General features: G+C 40.2%; 1 protein-coding gene across 7 annotated transcripts in view; it reads left to right on the plus strand.

Annotated features, from left to right (window-relative positions):
- MARK3 (microtubule affinity regulating kinase 3) overlaps positions 1 to 22,017 on the plus strand; it is a 108,297-nt gene that overhangs the window by 43,506 nt on the left and 42,774 nt on the right. The gene's annotated exons all lie outside the window — the stretch shown is intronic.

The raw sequence follows: 22,017 nt of genomic DNA on the forward strand, positions 1-22,017 counted from the left end.
TTTGGCTTACAGAGGGCTGCCGTCTCACTGTGTCTTCATAGCAAAGTAGGGGGAAGGTACATGAGCATGCTGTTTGATGTCTCTACTTATAAGGGTACTTAATCCCATCATAAGGACCCACCCTCATGACCTCATCTAAACCAACTTACTTCCCAAATGCCCCATCTCCAAATATCACATTGTGGGACAACTTCATGAAGTAAGTTCTGTTATTCAGGAAAGAGAGGCCAGGGAGATAAAGTAATCTGCCCAAAGTCCCCTAACTAATAAGTGATAGATGCTCGGGCAGTCATTTTATGATAGGTGTAGTCATCATTGAGTCGAGCATTAATGAACTCTAAATGAAAACATGTTTACCACAGTTTAGACAATAGAGCATTTGTTGTAAGCAATGTCCCAGGTATATTAGTTGGATAGGAATTCATTGTCATTAGATACTAGAGCATGTGCTTCCCATGTTCTTACACATATAGGCGTTCTCACAGTAGCTAGTCTGATAGATATCTTTTCACCTTCATACTCTGTTAGGTGAGTATTACTACCATCTTGATTTTCCATTGAGGAGACAGAGTCTGAGAAGTTGGTATAGTCAGACTCTCCAGTTCGTAAGTGATGGAGCAAAGATGTAAATCTTAGTCTGACTCCAAAGCATGGACTATTTCCACTTCATTATGGCCCCCTCCTGTAATTAAATTTCCCTAACTGAGATGGGAACTAGCCTGAGGCTTTCTTTGTAGTAGCTATGAAGAAGTTAGTAAATAGTTTCAAGGTTGAGGAAATATTGGGTTGGCCAAAAAGTGCCTTCAGTTTTTTTTTTGTTTGTTTTTTTTTGGTTTTTTTGCCTTCAGTTTTAAAGTAAAAATAAAAGACACATTTTTCATTTTCACGAAGAACTTTATTGAATAATGTATTCACCCTTTTGTTCCACTACTTTCTGCCATTTTTCAGGCAACTTCATAGTTCCATCTTCCCAAAACTTTTTCTCTTTTTGAGCAAAGAACTGTTCCAGGTGCCTTTTACAGTCTCCCAGGGAATTGATATTTTTTCCATTAAGAGAATTTTGTAAAGATCGAAATAAATGGAAATCTGAAGTTGCAATGTCTGGTGAATACGGCAGATGAATCAGAACTTCCCAGCCAAGCTGTAACAGTTTTTGCCTGGTCATCAAAGAAACATGCGGTCTTGCAGTATCCTGATGGAAGATTATGTGTTCTCTGTTGACTAATTCTGAACGCTTTTTGTCAAGTGCTGTCTTCAGTTAGTCTAATTGGGAGCAGTACTCGTTGGAATTAATCGTTGGGTTTTCCTGAAGGAGCTCATAATAGAGGACTCCCTTCCAATCCCACCATATACAGAACATCACCTTTTTAGGATGAAGACCGGCCTTTGGTGTGGTTGGTGGTGGTTCATTTCGCTTGCCCCACGCTCTCTTCTGTTCCACATTATTGTACAGTATCCACTTTTCATCGCCTGTCACAATTTGTTTTAAAAACGGAACGTTTTCATTATGTTTCAGTAGAGAATCGCATGAGGAAATATGGTCAAGAACGTCTTTTTCGCTTTACTTACGTGGAACCCATACATCAAAGCGATGAACATAACCAAGCTGGTGCAAATGATTTTCATAGCTTGATTTGGATATTTTGAGTATGTCAGCCATCTCCCGCGTGGTATAACGTTGATTGTTCTCAGTGTCTCAATTTGATCACTATCAACTTCAACTGGTCTCTCCAACCGTGGAGCATCGTCCAGCGAGAAATCTCCGGCATGAAACTTCACAAACCACTTTTGACATGTTCAGTCACAGCACCTTCTCCATACACTGAGCAAATCTGTTTTTGCATTTCAATTGCGTTTTTACCTTTCTTGAAATAATAAAGCATAATATGCCGAAAATGTTTTTTTCTTCCATCTTCAATATTAAAATGGCTACACAAAAATTCACCAATTTTGTTAAGCCTTTTTTTTAAATGCACTCTGATATGACAGCTGTCACACACAATCTAACAAAATTGTTTCAAATGAAGTTAAAGACAACTAAGTGCTACTAGAGCCATCTTACAGAAAAAAACAAGCAAACCTTTTGGCGAACCCAATATTTCAAGTACGAAAGAGAAGTAGGCCTTGTACCCCACCTCCCCTTCGAAACTTTGCATAAGTCATATTTTTATGCAAATTTGTTTATTCACTCCTTCACTTAACACTTATTAGTAAATACCTGCTGTGTGCCAGGCACTGTTCAGAGCACTGAGGGTACAACATTGAACCAAATGAATGAAGTTCCTACTTTCATGGAATTGATATCATAGTGGGAGAGCAGCAATAAACAGATATATAATGTCATGTCAGTGCCATGAAGAAAAATAAAGCAAGATGTATTGACTGTATTTTCTTATTTTTTGTATTCTTGATGCTCTGGCATCTGGGGCCTTGCTGACCTGAGATAGACTACTCCCCAGGGCTAGCTAGTTCCTGGAAATAGTAAGCAACTCCCCTGTGAGTACACTGTTCAGATGCAAACTAACCAGTGCAGAGCCCATACTCTGAACCACCTCCCCTATCTGGCTCTTAAACTTCAAGAGGCAATATTTCTCTGCCCTAATCATTGCAGAGCTGGTATCGGACACCTAGAGACCGTACTTATACTCAAGAACCTGCTGAAATTATCCCAATGAACCAGTCCTCAGCCTGCTTACCCTGCCTGGACTTACCTTTCCTGTGGAAACCAGAATAAAAACTCTTCCCCATGCTTTCCCCTTGCTCCATCGGCCTTCTGACCCATCCTGGTGCTTCCTCACATGGCCCTACATGGCACTGTGTGCCCCCTTCTTTTGGGAACTATAAGTAACAGACCATCATTTTAATGGCACTCTTCTCTTGGCTCACCATACCTGAATAATAATAGAACCTACATTTTAAAACACAGGGTAGGGACTTCCCTGGTGGCACAGTGGTTAAGAATCCACCTGTCAATGCAGGGGACCATGGGTTCAAGCCCTGGTCTGGGAAGATCCCACATGCTGTGGAGCAACTAAGCCTGTGCGCCACAACTACTGAGCCTGCGCTCTAGAGCCTGTGAGCCACAACTACTGAGCCTGTGTGCCACAACTACTGAAGCCTGCATGCCTAGAGCCCATGCTCTGCAACAAGAGAAGGCACTGCCGTGAGAAGCGCGTGCACCGCAATGAAGAGTAGCCCCTGCTCACTGCAACTAGAGAAAGCCCGCATGCACAACAACGAAGACCCAATGCAGCCAAAAATAAATAAATTTAAAAAACAAAAACACAGGGTGAGGAGTTAGTATGCGAGGAATGTGTAGATTTCAAGTGAAAAGTAGGGGTGCCTTCTTAGTAATTCGTTTAAGAAACATTCTTGTTCTCCTGAACCAAGCGTTGTGATAAGAAGAGTCAGATAAGTACCACAGACTCTGGGTGAACCCGTGTGGTTTGCAGTAAAAGTTTACTTAGGCCTTTAGGATCTAAATGTTTTTTACCAAGTAATAAAGAATGGAAAGACCTTTGCGGCCCTCCTTGCAGCATTGACATGGAGGTCCTCACTAAGTGTTCGTGGGAGGATTGCACACACAGCTTGAGGAGCAGCAACTGCAGCAGCGGTGGGCTGCCGAGGCCTGCGAGTATGCAGGGCAGTGCAAGGCCCTGAGCTGGCGGTTATATCAGGCCGAACTGGGAGCCTTGAATGCCCCGGCTCTTTAAGGAACAATCATCTCTGTGTAATAAACTTTTCAGTAATTCCCTAACTTTCCCCTGGGTTCTTCTGACTAAGATTTTGTTATCTTAGAAATATTCAGTCTTCTCGGTGGCAGAAACTTTAATTGTCACCATACTGTGACATAGTCAATTTAAACAGTAATCTCTTTTTCTTAAACTGGAACCATTAGTTAAAAACAAATGTATGAATGTAGTGAAATAATTGATTTTTTAAAATATGTGTTTATGATAGCTGGTTAGCCAGCTTTAAACATGTATAGGGATGGAGGCACACTCCTTCCTATGCCATCTTGTTCCAGTGTTGGACGACTCTAGTTATTATACAGGTTTTTTTTTTTCTTAATTAATTTATTTATGGCTGTGTTGGGTCTTCATTGCTGCACGCAGGCTTTCTCTAGTTGTGGTGAGCAGGGACTATTCTTCATTGTGGTGCACGGGCTTCTCACTGCGATGGCTTCTCTTGTTGCGGAGCACGGGCTCTAGAGCGCAGGCTCAGTAGTTGTTGTGCACGGGCTTAGTTGCCCGCAGCATGTGGGATCCTCCCGGACCAGGGATCGAACCTGTGTCCCCTGCATTGGCAGGCGGGTTCTTAACAACTGCGCCACCAGGGAAGTCCCTAAACAGGTTTTTCTCTTTCATAGTTTACACTAGCATCTGTCTTCTAGAAACATGTACAATACTGTTCTCTGTTCTTTCATTTGGAGCTTTGGAGGTTAAATCTACCAACCCACAAAAATAACCCCTACCAATCCAACATAACCAACTCTCTTGGGTCTTCTTGGTCCCTTCTCCAGAGTAAATACTCAGCCTCTTGGGCCAGCTACAGGACTTGCCCTCAACACAGGGCTAGTTTATTCCACATCTGTAATTGATTTTTTTCTTAACTGAATTTATTTCATTCTTGCTGAAGACCATTTAAATGGTTTCCTACCATAATTCCAGTCTGTTTAGTGTATTTTTGAAAAATGAGTCTTTTGTATTAGCTATCACTTGTAGTTTGGTGCTGTATACATTGGACAAGGATGTTTTCATCCAATTAAAATATCCGACAAGGTAGGGACAAAGCACCTCATTGGAGAATCCACCCTTTAGTTGGTTCTGCTGACTCATCAAGCAATTTTTGAGTAATATTCAAGCACCATTCTTAAATCCAGACTTTTAGTAAGAGAGAAACAGAAATCCCTGTGTTTAAAAAAAAATTAATCAAAATTACTAAGGAAAAAAAAAGAATGATTTTAAATTTAAGTATGTGCATAAATTCAAGTATGTGCAAAATACGGGAATTCCCTGGAGGTCCAGTGGTTAGGACTCCACACTTCCACTGCAGGGGGCACAGGTTCGATTCCTGGTCGGGGAACTAAGATCCGACATAGCCGTGCACTGTGGCCAAAAAAAAAAGTATATACAGCAGATTGCTGAATGATTATCGAAGTATTATTGACTACAGGTTCCTTTTATCGGGGTCTTTGTGGGAAATTTTACTTACACCCACTCAAGTCTGGTTTCTTTTTAAAGTTGGTGTTTATTTTGGAACCACTGTTAATGGTTAGAGCTCTGTAATAGCAGTGACCTTTTTTTGGCATCCCAGGGAATCTCAGTTGTGGGACAAGCCAGGGAACTGTATATTTGGAAGCAGAGAGAACCCGCTCATGCTTTTCTTATGGTCTACAATGTAATGTACTCTTACTGTTACCACCACTGAGTTATTTGGGGTACTTTTGCTTCAGCCTCCTTAGGGCAGTCTTTTTTAACCCTTGTTGTGCAGTAGAATCATCTGTGTAGTTTAAAAAAAACCCTTAATTTCTATTCTCTTTCTAAAGGTAACCCGTTTTAAAGATGACCCCCTCCTCCAGTGTTTTAAGTCTTATAGACTGCTGCCACTACCGCTGCCAAATATCTCCCCCGTCTCTCAAACTCTTCCTGACCCAATTTCTGGACTTCTTTCCTTCTCCTTACCCATCTGGTGAAGCACAAATCATTGTTGGGATCTTTTTCATTGATGAGCACTGTTGATCTTTTCCTTTCTTAATACCTTCCTCTTTCCATATTGACTTGTAGGAGACTAAACAGCTCAGGCCATTAACAAAAGTAGTTGTTAGAATCCTTTTTTGTAAATTTTTTTAAATTGAAGTATAGTTGTTGTACAATATTATATAAGTTACAGGTGTACAATATAGTGGTGATTCACAATTTTTAAAGGTTATACTCCATTTATAATTATTATAAAATATTGGTTATATTCCCTGTGTTGTACAGTATATCCTTGCAGCTTATTACCTAATAGTTTGTATCTCTTACTCCCCTACCCTATATTGCCCCTCCCCACTTCCCTCTCCCCACTGGTAACCGCTGGTTTCTTCTCTGTATCTGGGAGTCTGCTTCTTTCATATATGTTGGATACTAATTCCTTATCAGTCATATCATTTGAAAATATTTTCTCCCATTCAGTAGGTTGCCTTTTCATTTTGTCAGTGGTTGCCTTTGCTGTGCAAAAGCTTTTAAGTTTAATTAGGTCCCATTTGTTTATTTTTGCTTTTACTTCCTTTACTTTAGGAGATGGATCCAAAAAAATATTGCTACAATTTATGTCAAAGAGTGTTCTGCCTATATTTTTCTCCAGGAGTTTTATAGTATCCAGTCTTACATTTAGGTCTTTAATCCATTTTGAGTTTATTTTTGTATATAGTGTTAGAGAATGTTCTAATTTCATTCTTCTACATGTAGCTGTCCAGTTTTCCCAACACCACTTACTGAAGGGACTGTCTTTGCTTCATTGTATATTCTTGCCCCCCTTGTCATACATTAATTGACCATAAGTGTGTGGGTTTGTTTCTGGGCTCTGTATCTTGTTCCATTTATCTATGTGTCTCTTTTTGTGCCAGTACCATACTGTGTTGACTACTGTAGCTTTGTAGTTTAGTCTGAAGTCAGGGAGTATGATTCCTCCATCTCTGTTCTTCTTTCTCAAGACTGTTTTGGTTATATGGGGTCTTTTGTGTTTCCACACAAATTTTAAAATTATTTGTTCTAGTTCTGTGAAAAATGCCATTGGTATTTTAATAGAGATTGCATTGAATCTGTAGATTGCCTTGGTTAGTATGGACATTTTAACAATATTGATTCTTTAGCGCACTCCATCTGAAAGCAGCAGAATACACATTTTCATCAAGTATACATGGAACATTCTCCAGGATAGATCACATGCTAGGCCACAAAACAAGCCTTGGCAAAGAAACTGTAAGTCATATCAGTTGTCTTTTCTGACCACAACACTGTGAGAGTAGAAATCAACCACAAGAAAAAAAGCTGTGAAAAACACAAACATGTGGAGGCTAAACAGTATGGGTCACTAGACCAGTGGATCACTGAAGGAATCAAAGAGGATATTAAAAAATACCTAGAGTCCTGACTATTAATTTCAATCCAGCATCTGCATTCAGATCAGTGTAATGAATTAGGTAAACTTTTACAAACAGGATATGGTAAATGAAATCTAAGTCAAACCCTCTTCATTTTACATGTTTAAAATATTGAGAATAAAAATATATGTATATTGTTACATTTCAAAAATAGTAATAGGAGTGTAAGAAAATATAGCTTCAGTGTTACTGCTGCTTTATGGGGAAATTTTTAATTTATTGCCAGACATTTTCACTTTGGCAGCAAATTTAGAGTACAGATTGTGAATTGAGAATATTAGAATTTATTTTTAATTGTACCAATTGTTCATTGTGCTATTTTAGAAAAGCCACTGAAGAACCAACTATTTTATTATTTTATTTTATTTTATTTTATTTTGCTGTATCGGGTCTCAGTTGCGGCACACAGATCTTCCTCACAGCATGCAGGATCTTTCGTTGTGGCGTGCAGGCTCTTTGTTGCAGCGCGTGGGCCTCTCACTAGTTGTGGTGTGCGGGCTCCAGAGCGCACAAGCTCAGTAGTTGTGGCACTTGGGCTTAGTTGTCCCGTGGCATGTGGGATCTTAGTTCCCCGACCAAGGATCAAACCCACATCCCCTGCGTTGGGAGGTGGATTCTTAACCCCTGGACCACCAGGGAAGTCCCAAGAACCAGGTATTTTAAATGGGTTAAACTTAGAGCCTAGCATGGACCCATTTGTGGAAAATTGAAAGTTGGGCAAAAACTAGACCTTTGGGAAAGAATCCTAGCGACAGCAACCAGAATCACAGCCGTATGTTGCTTATTGTGTGCCACGCACTGTTCCAAGATCTCAACAACATGTCAGGTTCCTTTATCCCTGGGGGTACCAGAGGCCCAGAGAGGTCAAGCCACCTAGATTCAGTCAGTCAGTGGTAGATCCCCAGGTGGGGACAGATAGTGGGCTCCAGAGTTCAAATTCTTTTTTTTTTTTTTTAGAGTTCAAATTCTTAATGACTGTGCACTAACTGACACACTGACTGAACTAACATTAGAACTTAAAGCCCTAACTTCACATGGCCTTTTCCCAACATGTCCCCTTGGAAGGAATCAGGCCCAGCACCTTCCATATGGGAAGCATACAAAGGAGCTTACTGAAGCTCCTTCACCTTGCGTGTGGTAGATACCCAATAATATCTGTTCATTATTTTATAAGTACCAAATTTATTTTAATACTAAATTAATATTTTTCTCATATTGCCCTAATTCCAGGAATCTTGACCACCAGAACCTTAGGTTTTGAGGTGGTAGGAAAATTTGTCTTTGAAATACTTGATCATAAAAATGCACGTTGGGTTTCCCTGGTGGCGCAGTGGTTAAGAATCTGCCTGCCAATGCAGGGGACGTGGGTTCAAGCCCTGGTCCGGGAAGATCCCACATGCCATGGAGCAACTAAGCCCATGCGCCACAACTACTGAGCCTGTGCTTGCTCCAGAGCCCATGAGCCACAACTACTGAGCCCACGTGCCACAGCTACTAAAGCCCATGCACCTAGAGCCCGTGCTCCGCGACAAGAGAAGCCACTGCAACGAGAAGCCCACACACCACAACGAAGAGTAGCCCCTGCTCACTGCAACTAGAGAAAGCCTGCGCTCAGCAGTGAAGAACCAATGCAGCCAAAAATGAATGAACGAATGAATGAATGAAATGCTTTACATACAGAAGAATGTTACATATTTGCCATATAAATGTGTTTAGGGTATTTGATTCAAGAAATGGATCAGCAACAATACTTTAAATCAGTCACGTTGTAACCTTCCCCAACGTGACCTCCTTTGTTTCCCACCTTACAAGGTAACCACTAACAAAAATTTTGTGTTACTATTTTCTTTCTTTTTAAAATTAATTTATTTTTATATATTTATTTCTTTATTTTGGCGGCATTGAGTCTTCATTGCTGCATGCGGGCTTTTTCTGGTTGCAGCAAGCGAGGGCTACTCTTCATTGCAGTGCGCAGGATTCTCATTGCAGTGGCTTCTCTTTCTACGGAGCACGGGCTTTAAGCATGTGGGCTTCGGTAGTTGCAGCACGTGGGCTCAGTAGTTGTGGCTTGCACACTCTAGAGTGTAGGCTCAATAGTTGTGGCGCACAGGCTTAGTTGATCCACGACATATGGGATCTTCCCTGACCAGGAATCAAACCCGTGTCCCTTGCATTGGCAGGCGGATTCTTAACCACTGTGCCACCAGGGAAGTCCCTGTGTTACTATTTTCTTGATTGTTTTTATAATTTTACCACATAAGGGTCCCTCATCAATATAGTGTGAAGATTTTAAATATTATATAAATGGAATCATGTTATTTGTGTCCTTCTCCTGTTTGCTTTATTTTGCCAAAATTGTGTTCCATGTTGATGTATTTAGATGTAATTTACTTTCACTGCTATGCTTATTTTCATGGTTATATAGTATCCTATTATATGAATATTTCATGATTTATTTTATCTATTTTCTGTCTGATTCAGAGACATTTGGATTGCTTATAGCTGTTTGTATCACAGACACTGCTATGGATTGTTCCGTATGTGTCCTGGTGAAGTTGTTTATGTTTCTTAAGGATATGTGTCCAGTAGTAGACTTATTGGTTCACAGGGTATGTACATCCTCATTCATCCAAAGCAGTTGTGTTAATTCATATTCCCACCAGTAGCATATAAGACAGTTCAAGTAATGTCACATCCTCATCAAAATTTGATTTTGTCTGATTTTTCAATTCTTGACTATCTGATGGATATAAAACTATGTCATTGTGGTTTTCATTTATATTCCCATGATTGCTGATGAGTATTACATCATTCATATTTTTATTGGCTTTTGTTTCTTCTGTGAATTGCCTGTTCAAGCCTTTTCAATTTCTAGTGGATTTTTTCTTAATCATTTTAGAGATTATGTATTCTGGATACTGACATGTGGCAGATATCTTCTTCTGTTTGATGGTATATCTTTTCATTCTCTGGATGTTGTCTTTTGATGAGCAGCAGAATTTCTTAATTTTAACACACCTGAATTGTCATTCTTTTCTTATATGGTTTGTACATTTTCTGTGTTCTTTTTTTTTTTTGCGGTACGCGGGTCTCTCACTGTTGTGGCCTCTCCCGTTGCGGAGCACAGGCTCCGGACGCGCAGTCTCAGCGGCCATGGCTCACGGGCCCAGCTGCTCCACAGCACGTGGGATCTTCCCGGACCGGGGCACGAACCCATGTCCCCTGCATCGGCAGGCGGACTCTCAACCACTGCGCCACCAGGGAAGCCCCTTTTCTGTGTTCTTTAAGAAATTCTTCCCTGCCTGGGGCCATAAAGATATTTTTCTCTGTTGTCTCAAAGGTTTATAATCTTTAATCCACCTTGAAGTTGTGCATATTGTGAAGTAGCAATCCAATTATGTTTTTTCATACGTGTTACAACTTATTGCCTCATCTCTCCTTTCCCCACTCTTCTGCAATACAGAGTTTCCGTACCTACCTCTACACACACGTACTGTGTTCTTCCAAAGTGGTTATTCTGGTTCACTTCACAATTGCTATTTTAAAGGCAGTTTTTTTACATTTATTTTCATTTAAAATTTTTATTTTCAGTAGTAGAATGGCAGGGCTTCCCTTGTGGCCATTGGTTAAGAATCTGCCTGCCAACACAGGGGACACCAGTTTGAGCCCTGGTCCGGGAAGATCCCACATGCCGCAGAGCAGCTAAGCCTGTGAGCCACAACTACTGAACCTGCACTCTAGAGCCCACGAGCCACAACTACTGAAGCCTGTGCGCCTAGAGCCCATGCTCCGCAACTGGAGAAGCCACCACAATGAAAAACCTGCACACTGCAATGAAGAGTAGACCCTGCTCGCCGCAACTAGAGAAAGCCTGCGCGTGGCAACAAAAACCCAACGCAGCCAGAAATAAATAAATTTATTTTAAAAATAGTAGAATGGCAAATGATAAACAGAATCCCAAAATATATGACAGGAAAAATCTGAGCTAAATTTATAGAAGCACAAGAGTGACAAAATAGATTTATCCTCTCTCAGGCTATGTATGACACATTAAGTAGAGGAAAAAAAGATACAGATCTTAATATAGAGCCCCTCCACTAGCCCATATTACAAATTGCACATTTTTAATTTAATTAATTTATTTTTTATTTTATTTTTGGCCACACCATGTGGCATGCTGGATCTTAGTTCCCTGACCAGGGACCAAACCCGTGCCCCCTGCAGTGGAAGCGCGGAGTCTTAACCACTGGACTGCCAGGGAAATCCCACACATTTGTGCATTTTTTTTAAAAAGCATCCCTTTCTTAGGATACATTACAGCTCTGTGCCAGTCAAATCTATGATGATTGCAGCGTAAATGATTTCCTCACTGTTGGGCAATGCATAACTTACACAGCTATAAACAGTTAATATGATTAATAAGCCTGACTAAGAGATCTTTCCAGGCTACATTTTCTGAACAAGCAATAAAAATAGAAACCAATAAAAATAGAAACAAACAAAAAGTACAAGCATGTGGGACTTGAAAACACTCTTTGAATTCATGGGGTCAAAGAGAAAATGCAAACCAAAATTGCAGTGTATCTAGAAAGTAACACTGTGTATCCGAACCTGTAGAATACTGCTTTTGGTGTTCAAGTAAATTTGAAACCTTAAACACATTATTAAACAAAAAATGACAATACATTAAATATTCAACTAATAAGTTAGAGAAGGGAACAAAATAAATCTCAGAAACGAAGAATAATGTAAGGAACTCTTGGCAGAAATTAGTGAATTGGAAAAACAATCAAAATGATCTAGAGCTTTTTTTTTTTTTTTTTTTTTTTTTGAGAGGGGGATGAGAAGGGAGGCAGTAAAATAGATAAACCACTAGTTACTTAATCCAGGGGATAGGGAGAGACAACACAAAGTATGAGTATGAAATGAGGGGCAGGGAAAAGACCAGATAGAGAAGAATTAAAATTATTATGAGAGAACCTTTTGTGCAAATAAACTAGAACACCTAAAAAATGGATAACTTTCTAGGAAAACATAACTTATCAGAATTAACTCTACAAAAGAATCTAAATGCATCAGTAACTACAGAAGAAATTGAATAGTGGTAAAAAGGCCAGCTGCCACCTCAGATTGCCATATGCAGAATTTCATGATTGGCTTCTTTGAAACCTTCAGTGAATAGATCTTGAAGGGAAGCTTCCACATTCTTCTCTGTAATTCACATACATGGCTATCAAAATGTATTAGAAACAGGGAAGAAAACTATAGTTCAATCTCACTTACAACATCCATTCAAAAATTCGGAATTAAAGTATTAGCATATAGGACTTCCAGTTAAACATTAGTACATTTATCTTTGCTCCTTCCTCCCACTCGCTAAATAGTAGTAAAGGACTTAAAAAGGAGTGTCAAAAATAGAGAAGACTGGCAGACAAAGAATTAAACCTAGTTTGCCAGATGGAAAGCAGATGGATGAATAGTTGTGTGTGTGTGTGTACACTATTATATATATTTTTTCATGTAATAGACTTAGCAAATCATAGTGAACTGAAACCAATCTGTAAGGGGAGCACTTAGGGGTGGGAATAGGTAGGCTGGTGCCAGCAAAAATCATGCTGAGTCATGCCACAGAATTCAGAAAGTTTAAGGATGAGTTCTGTTAGCTTCTTTTGTGGGTGGAGGTACGTGTAGAATTGGAAACAGGATTGGCTTAAAATGTGTAACCGGGCCTCATATCACCTTCAGGCAACCCGCCCTTCTCTGCCCCAGTAGAAATTGGGCAGTTTATTTTCTGAAGAGGCGGAATTGAAGAGCATCTAGACTTGGGGACCCCATACTAAAAACGGGCCCACTGAGTGGTGAGATACTCTTTCTGTCTTCCCTCTCCTTGCTTGCCTCCCAGAACTCTCTAGCCGTACATGTGTTGCCTGAAAAGGAGATTGGAGGATTCTTCTCCAGGAAAATTGAGTTAAATGAAAATATAGATAGAGACATTATTGTCTTTCAGTGAATCTACTTAATCTTTGCCCGGTCATCCTATGGTCCACCTTTTATATATATAACGTTTAGTCCAGCATTTTGGTGCCTCTCTTAAATATGGGAGGACAGCCAAGAATCTCCAGATATTTGAGGATAACCTGAAACTAAAACAAACAAGAATAAGAAAGAGAAAGGAACACTGGAAGAGGAAACTCAGCTACTTTAAAAAACAACACTATAATTATGTTTTCAAAGATTTTAAAAAGAGGGAGACAGAATGCAATAATGACCATTATATTCATGAAAGAAGAACATGGTGCATTGAGAAAGGACTGTTGGGGAGAGGGTAATTTATGGTATTGGAAAGAAATTCAATAAAGGGGTTGGAAAATAAAGTCAAGGAAAGCTCTCAGAAAGTATTACAGAAGTTCATAGAGATGAAAATTAAGAAAGATACCATGTGAAATTGAGGTACCTATCTAGGAGGTCTAGTTTCTGGTAAAGAGGTGTTGTAAAAAGAACTGGGGATAGGAGGGGAGATTATCAAAGACTAACAGAAGGTGATTTCCCAGAACTGTAGGACCTGAATTTCCAGATTGAAAGGCTCAGTGCCCAATGCAGTAAATGACAAAAGACCCACAATATATCTGGACTGAATGCTAATGTACCACAGAGACTGAACCTGTGGTATATTAAAATTTAAATACATCAAAATTAAAGAGAAGGAAGAGGAAGAAATAGGTCACAAAGAATTGTAGCAGAATGTCATCATACCATTCCACACCACTGTAAGCTGGAAGGAAATGGACTGAGGCCTTTAAAATTCTGAGAGAACTGGATATTCATGTGTAAAAGAATGAAACTGGACCCGTCTTATACAATGCACAAAAACTAACTCATGGATTAAGGATTTAAATGGAAGATATGAAACCATAAAGCTCGTAGAAGAAAACAGTGGGAAAAAGCTCCTTGACATTGTTCTTAGCAATGACTTTTTTTTTAATATGACACCAAAATCACAAGCCAAAAAAGTGGGACTACAAAAAACTTCACAGCAAAAAAAAAAAAAAAAAAAAAAAACAGTCAACAAAATGAAAAGGCAGCCTACAAAATGGGAGAAAAGGAACCCCTACAACCAGTAGCAAATAAAACCCCAAATAGTCCAATTTAAAAAGCAACAAAGGATCTGAATAGACATTTTTCCAACGAAGGCATTCAAATAGCCGACAAGTACATGAAAAGGTGTTCAACATCACTAACCATCAAGGGAGTGCAAATCGAAACTGCAGTGAGATATCACCTCAACCTGTTAGAATGGTTGTTATCAAAAAGAAGAGATAAATGCTGACAAAGGTGTAGAGAAATGGGAAACCTTGTGTACTGTTGGTAGGAATGTAGATTGGTACAACTACTTTGGAAAACAGTATGGAAGTTTCTCAAAAAACTAAAATTAGAGCTACCATATGATTCAGCAGTTTCACTTCTGGGTGTATATCCACAGGAAATGCAGTTACTATCTCAGAGAGATATCTGAGATCCCATGTTCGTTGCATTGTATACTCTAATAGCCAAGCTAGGGAAACAACCTAGCGTTCATTGACAGATGAATGGGTAAAGAAAGTGTGAGGAGTATTATTATTATATATTCTAACCTATAATAATAGGAATATTATTCAGCTGTAAAAATGGAAATCCTGCTCTTTGTGACAACATGGATGGACCTTGAGGGCATTATGCTAAGTTAAATCAGATAAATACTCTGTGATATCAGTTATATGTGGAATCTTTAAAAAAAATTGAACTTATAAAAACAGAGAGTAGATGGTGGTTGCCAGGGGATGGGGGTGTTGAGGGAAATGGGGAGATGTTGGTCAAAGGGTACAAACTTCCAGTTACAAGATGGAAAGTTCCAGGGATCTGTTGTACAGCGTGGTGACTATAGTTAGCAAGTACTGTGTACTTGAAAGTTGCTGTGAGAGTGGACCTTAAATGTTCTCACCACAACGAAAACAACAACAAAATGGTAATTATGTGAGGTGAGGGATGTGTTAGCTAACTTTACTGTGGTAAAGATTTCACAATATATATGTGTATCAAATCATCACATTGTACAACCTTAGACTTACACAGTATTCTATGTCAATTATATCTCATTAAAACGGGGGGGGCGCATTTCTGAGAGAAAACAATTATGACCTAGAATTCTTTTTTTTTTTTTTTGGTTTATTTTTGGCTGCTTTTGGGTCTTCGTTGCTGTGTGGGTCTTCGTTGCTGTGTGCAGGCTTTCTCTGCTTGCGGTGAGCGGAGGCTACTCTTCGTTGCAGTGCGCTGGCTTCTCATTGCGGTGGTTTCTCTTGTTGCAGAGCACAGGCTCTAGGCGCGTGGGCTTCAGTAGTTGTGGCACGTGGGCTCAGTAGTTGTGGCTTGCAAGCTCTAGAGTAAAGGCTCAGTAGTTGTGGCGCACGGGCTTGGTTGCTCCGTGGCATGTGGCATCTTCCCGGACCAGGGCTCGAACCCATGTCCCCTGCGTTGGCAGGTGGATTCTTAACCACTGTGCCAGCAGGGAAGTCCTGACCTAGAATTCTTTACCCAGCCAAAATGTCAATCAAATGTGAAGATAGAATCAGAACATTCTTGCAAGGTTTTAATCATACACTTATCCTTCCTCAGGAGCTATTGGTGGGATATTTCACCACAACGGGAGACAGTACTAAAAAAGAGAAGAGCATAGGGTCTAGAACAGGAAATCCAACACAGCAGGCCTTGAGAGCAGGACAGAGGCTTCCAGAATATGGATATTTCCAGGGGGGGAAAGAAAGAAAACGTGACTATTTGCAAGTATTTGAGAGGAGATACACACTTCTGTTACAAAGTTTAAGGATGAATTAGTAAAGTGAGAGATACATAGAAAACCTAAGTGAACAAAATAACCGAGACAGTCATTAGCTCAAAGGAAATCAGAAACATTTTTGATAAAAAGAATGGAAATGCATTCCTGGTATGGCTATAAAGAATATTTATATAATGTAAACTGAATACTTTAGCCAAATGTTATGGTAACTGATCAGGAGGAAGGTGGGAAGGGATGTGGGGTGGGGGACAGGATGTAAGAGAGCTAAATCTTCACTGCCAATACTAAGAAAATAGCTAATATCAGGGGGAGGGGCTAAGAAATCATAGAATAACAGCACAAGCATGCTATTCAGAAGTAAGGTAGCAGGGACTTCCCTGGCGGTCCAGTGGTTAAGACTTTGCCTTGCAATGCAGGGGGTGTGTGTTCGATCCCTGGTCGGGGAGCTAAGATCCCACATGCCTTGTGGCCAATAAACCAAAACATGAAACAGAAGCAATATTGTAACAAATTCAATAAAGACTTTAAAATGGTCCATGTCAAAAAAATATATATATATTAAAAAAAAGAGAAAGTAAGGCAGCAAATACCTGAGTTGAAAGTGCTTGACATTATGAACAAGGGTTGAGGGTGGAGAGATATATTACATTACACAATTCAACTTTTAAAACTATATGTACTGCTTTTAGCAATAAAAATTAAACATCATATTTATTTAGCCAAAACTGTAATAGAACCTCATGAAGAGGATGGAGAGGGGAAGCATAAGTCTGTGTTTGGAAGGGTTTACAAAAGTTAAATCCAAAGTGGGAGTCACAAGACAGTCTCTAAAATGGAAAATCAAGGAAGCAATATAATCTGGCATTTTAGAAATATGCAGTAAACAATAGATGAAATAGCTTAAAAAGTTGGAAGGATTGCTCATGAAAGTCAGCAAAGGAAAGAGGGTGAATTTGAGTAAGGACCCAACATTTTCTGCTATGGCAGACAAAGGTCTTATTTCCATACTCTATAAAAGGTCTTGCAAATCGAGGAGAAACAGGAGTATATAACCTAATAGAAAATAGTCAAAAGATACACTCAGGCAATTAGTAGGACAGATGGTCAATATTCAAGTAAAAAATGTTTAACATCCGAAAAGATAACATTTTTTCACCAGATTTGCAAAAAACTGATAATACATATTGTTGGCAAGAGTGTAGAGAATCAGGAACTCTGTTATTGCTGACATAGTTTAAATTAATATATATTTAGAGAGTAATATAGCACTAACAAAATTTTAAAAGCATGTATGCCCTTTGGCCCCCCAGTCTACTCTGCCAATATATTTGTATAAGTGTATGCGGATGTATATATACAAGGATGCTCATTGTAATGTTACAACAGCAAAAAGTTAGGGATAACCTACATGATATCAGTAAAATTCTGGTTAATTACACTGTAGTGCACCCACACATATATATCTCCCCCCATCTATAGACAGCTCTTCCTGGGTAGGAGATAGGTCACTGCCTTTGCCTAGTGTTAAACAAATGGTCTTTAATAGTGCTCTTATCTTGTCTGTTATTTGTTAACTTTCCTATTCTGTTGTTTATTTTAATGTTAGGGTGGTTCTGAGAGTAACTAAACTCTCTTTAAGCTCCTTAAGTTTTGCCTTACTGTGCTGGCTGTCATATTTGCTGGACTTTAAAGATATTCCCTGGAAGACTTGTCTGCCTTTCACCCATCAGCAGCCTTGGCCCAGACTATGAAGAGGAATAGTAAACTCTCTTCTTGTTAACAGTCCTCAGAATACAGCAGTTTTCTTTTTCAGAAATTCCCCTTTTGTCAAAAAACACTTTTCTTTGTTCATTCTCCATCTTTTTCTTAAAATTCAAATTAATTGGAGGAGAGGAGATAGATACTACAGTTGTGATTCAGAGTTCAAAGGACAGATAAAAGTATAGAAGGCAAAGTCTTTATCTACCCCTTGACTTCCATCCATCCAGGTCCCTGCCCTGGGACCGCCAGTGGCATCAGTTTCTATGTCCTTCTAGAGGTATTCTGTTTATAGAGAAGCAAAGACATTTTTTTTTTCTTTCTTTTTCACATCAGAGCATTTTGACAGTTCCTTCTCCACAAACTCTTTGGGCTTTTGCCAGGCTCTCTCCCTCAGTTTTGTCTGAGAGGGTCTTTGATTTGTTCTTTTGTTCAGCAGAGGTGCTGTGATCAGTGTGGTAGGTGAGACAGAGGGACATAATAAGGAAAAAGCAGGTACACCATCCTTCTCTCTTTCCTTCATGAAGTGCCCCAGAGACGTTCCAGGGTCTGGGGAGCTGGTTACAAACAGGTTTGTCTGTGGTAGGCGTTAGAGTCTAGTGTCTGGATTTCATTCTGTCACTCTGGCTGCCTCTTCCGAGTCTCCACTGTGGGCCTCAGCTCTCTTCTCTCTGAAATGCTTGCTTGGTGATGATTCTGTTTTTTTCATTTTACAGTTAGGCGGTGTCATTTCCTTCCAAGGATACTATCCCTATGCTAATAATTCTACAGAATTTATCTCTAGCCCAGATTTCTTTCCTGAGCTTCAGACCCAAATACCAAGTACCATGCTATGCTTTCAGTATCCTCACTTAACTGCCCCTCACGTGGCATGTCCAAAGCCAGGCTCACCTTCCTCGCTGCAGCTTGAGTCTTCTCTGTTTCAGAGTGGCACCCAGATTCACAAACTTGGGTGTCAGCTTCAACTCTGCCTCCCTCTCCCTTACCCCCTGAATGCTTCTTACCTGTATCTCCTTCTCTTCATCCAAGGCAGCTAATAATTACTCACAATCTTGATTTACAGTTCACCTCTTTCCTAGTAAAGAAAAGGTTGGCGATTATATTCCTGTCCGTTATTTCTAATACATGAGTTGTCATCCAGCGTGTCACTCAGCTGCCATGAAAAGCACAGGCTCTCAACCTTTGGCCTGTTCATTCTGTCTCATACCTATATATCTGGAGAAGCAAGTCTGAACACTTTGGTCATGATGATTTAGATCACAGTTTGATGACTATGATAACATCTCACCCTACCCTATGCTGTCTCTTATATGCTCATTTTATTTTTATATCAGTTGGTAAAGTTGTTTTTCCCAAGGATAATTCCTGTGCATCCTCGGTGCAGGCTTTGGGGACATCCCTTTACTCTGTGGTGCTGTAGGTTAGTGTGTTTAGTGTTCTCGTCACCAGGGTCCACGTCTTTGCCTTTAGAGATGTTTGTTCTCCTCCTGTCTACCAGTTCCTAAAGGACATAAAAATGGAAAGATGTGTAGAGGGTGGAGATTAGTCGATGAGGAGAGAGCTCTTTCACTTTACACATTTCTGTGTTATTTCATTTTATTTTTTACAACTAGCATCTGCATAAGGTTGAAAGGGAATGTAGAGAAATAAGATAGTAGAAATAGGTGAACGTCCTATTTAAATGTCCTTTTATAGTAGCAAAACTTAAAAATATGTTGTACAATCCTAGTAGGGACTTTGCTTAAAGTTCATGTTTTCTTTTCAATAAATTATTTATATCCAAATTTATCTTCAGCCATCAGGTTCACAGTTGATAAATAAATGAAATCTCTGGCATTTTAACCATATATGCAAATTGTCAACTTTTAAAACAATTCTGTGCCAGTACCCACCTGTTGCTCTGGATTCTCTGTATTGCCAGCTTGTAATCTGTCAGTTGTTTTACTTGTACATTTCAAAGGTGGCTGCTTGGACTCGTGAGATGAGTGTGGACTCTGGAGTCAGACACCTCAGACTCTGGACTCCGACACGTGTTAGCTGAGAGAACCTGATCGAGTTTCTTAACTTTCTTAGTCCTCCTCTCCTGTACATTGGAGATGACCGTAGTCACCTGACAGAGTTGTGAAAATTAAGTCAGAGAGGATCATAGACGTGAAGCATCTAGCGCTGAGCTTCAGACAGAGGTGACACTTGATCACTATTAGCTTTTTGCTTCCTCTCCCCACCCCCTTTGATTAACTTGGTATAGAGTTTATGAACTCATTTCTACCTGATGTATAATTCTGATAGAGGCAGATGTGTAAAGTTATTTTGGTAATACCCTGACACTACCCTGCTAGGGAACCTTTGGCTATTCTTTCTACAGCGTAAGCTTGTACTATTCATCCTTCTATCTGGTGCCACTCACCTTTCCTCTGTTTTCACAACGCAGCCCTTGGTGTGACCTCTGCTGTATGTAACTCAGGGGGTTTCAAACTTCAGTGTGTTACCGGTAGTGTACTACTACTCTCTAAAAATTACTCCAGAACTTAGCAACTTACAACCGTGTGTCATCTCACAGTTTCTGTGAGTCATGTGTTTGGGAGTGACTTAGTTGGATGGTTCTGGCTTAGGTGCTCTCAAGAGATTTTGGGTGAGAGCCACAGATGCAGCATCCAAAGATTTGATTGGGGCTGGTGTACCCACTTCCAAAAGGCCCTCTCCCCTGGCTTTTGTCTAGGGCCTGCAGTTCCTCACCAGCTGTGGGTATGAGTCCTCATTTCCTTGCCATCTGGGCCTGTCCATTGAGGTGCTCAGTGTGCTCACGACATGCAAGGAAGTGATCTGTGAGAGCAAGGAGGGAGTCCCAGTGCCTTTTACGACCTAGTCAGCCTCTGAAGTCCCCTCACCATTGCCTCTGCCTTACTCTGTTCATTAGAAGCAAGTCACTCAGTGCAGCCCACGCACAAAGGGAGGGGTATTAAGTTCTGCCTTTTGAGGGGAGGATTGTCAAAGGATTTGTGGACCTGTTTGAAAACCACCACACCTGGGGTGGTGGTTGAAAGGTGAGATTCTCAAGGCCCATTTCAGATCTAGTGATGTGTTGGTCTTCTTTAGTCTTAATTGGTTGCACCTCCCTGTCTTTGCTCACATATATGGAGCACACATAGCCAGCCCATTTTCAACTGCATAAATCCAGTTACCTCCATGGTGCCCACTACCCCAGACATAAGTGAGCTCTCCCTCCCTTGAATCCCTATAGTATTACATTTTTTTTTCCTGCTCTTTGGTTCTAATCACTTTAGCTCTGATGTTTTAGTGCTGCACTGCTAGTAGGGATTTAAAAAACAATCGCTTTCATTTGACCTCTCTTGCCAGCAGAACTACGACAACCCTGTAATAGGCATTCTGCTGCTCAGGATTTCAAAGCAGTGTGGTCATTAGAATGCTAAGGAGCCTGGCTCAGACCACACTTCTTGGTAGTTAGAACTTTCCTGCAGGCATTTGTCAAACAAATGAGTTCCTGTTGTGGGCCAGGCTTGGTTTCAAGGATGCAGTAGTGAAGGGAGACAGACGTGCTCACTGTGGATGAGGACAGACAACAGTGAACTGGGAAACAGAAATGTATTATCACAACTTGAAAGACAGTCTAGGAAGGAAGTAAAGATTGCTATGATGTAAAACAAAGGAGACCTACTTAGATGAGGTTTTTAGAGAATCTGCCTGAGTCTTGAAGGATGAAAAGGAAAAAAGACTCTAAGGAGGGAAAGAGCTTAGTATGTTCTAATATCTGAGAGAAATCAGGGTGGCTGGAGCTGAGGTTGGAGGGTAGGCAGAGGCTGCCATGGCCGTGGTCAGGGTTTCATTCTAAATGCAGTGTCCTAAGCTGTGTTAGTATGATATCCAACTTGGCGCTCTTCTAATTTAGCATTTGTAGAAATAACTGGGAGGTTCAAATTATAGCTACAAGTCCAACTATGATGGATTGGAAAAACGAGATTCCTGTGTTAGCTTGACAGAGGGAAATTAAGAAAGAACTCAAGCCTGAATGGTTGTCAGGGAGGCTATCTTCTCATCTCAGAACAGAAAATGTGGGAATGACCACAACAGCAATAGGAAGTATTTATGTTGGAGATAAAAGTGCTCCTGCCTTTAGGGATGATCCAATATTCTAGACAGGAAGGCTCTTCATCTTGATTACATGTTTTTAAGCTCTGAGCTGTCTGTAGGTCAGATACCATGCCTTTCAGCTGTTAGCTGCTGATTCAGTTCTAGATCAGACCTGGTGGACAAGGACAAACGC

The sequence above is a fragment of the Monodon monoceros genome, unplaced genomic scaffold (assembly GCF_005190385.1).
Source record: "Monodon monoceros isolate NGI ecotype Baffin Bay Population unplaced genomic scaffold, NGI_Narwhal_1 Super_Scaffold_21, whole genome shotgun sequence".
NCBI lineage: Eukaryota > Metazoa > Chordata > Mammalia > Artiodactyla > Monodontidae > Monodon > Monodon monoceros.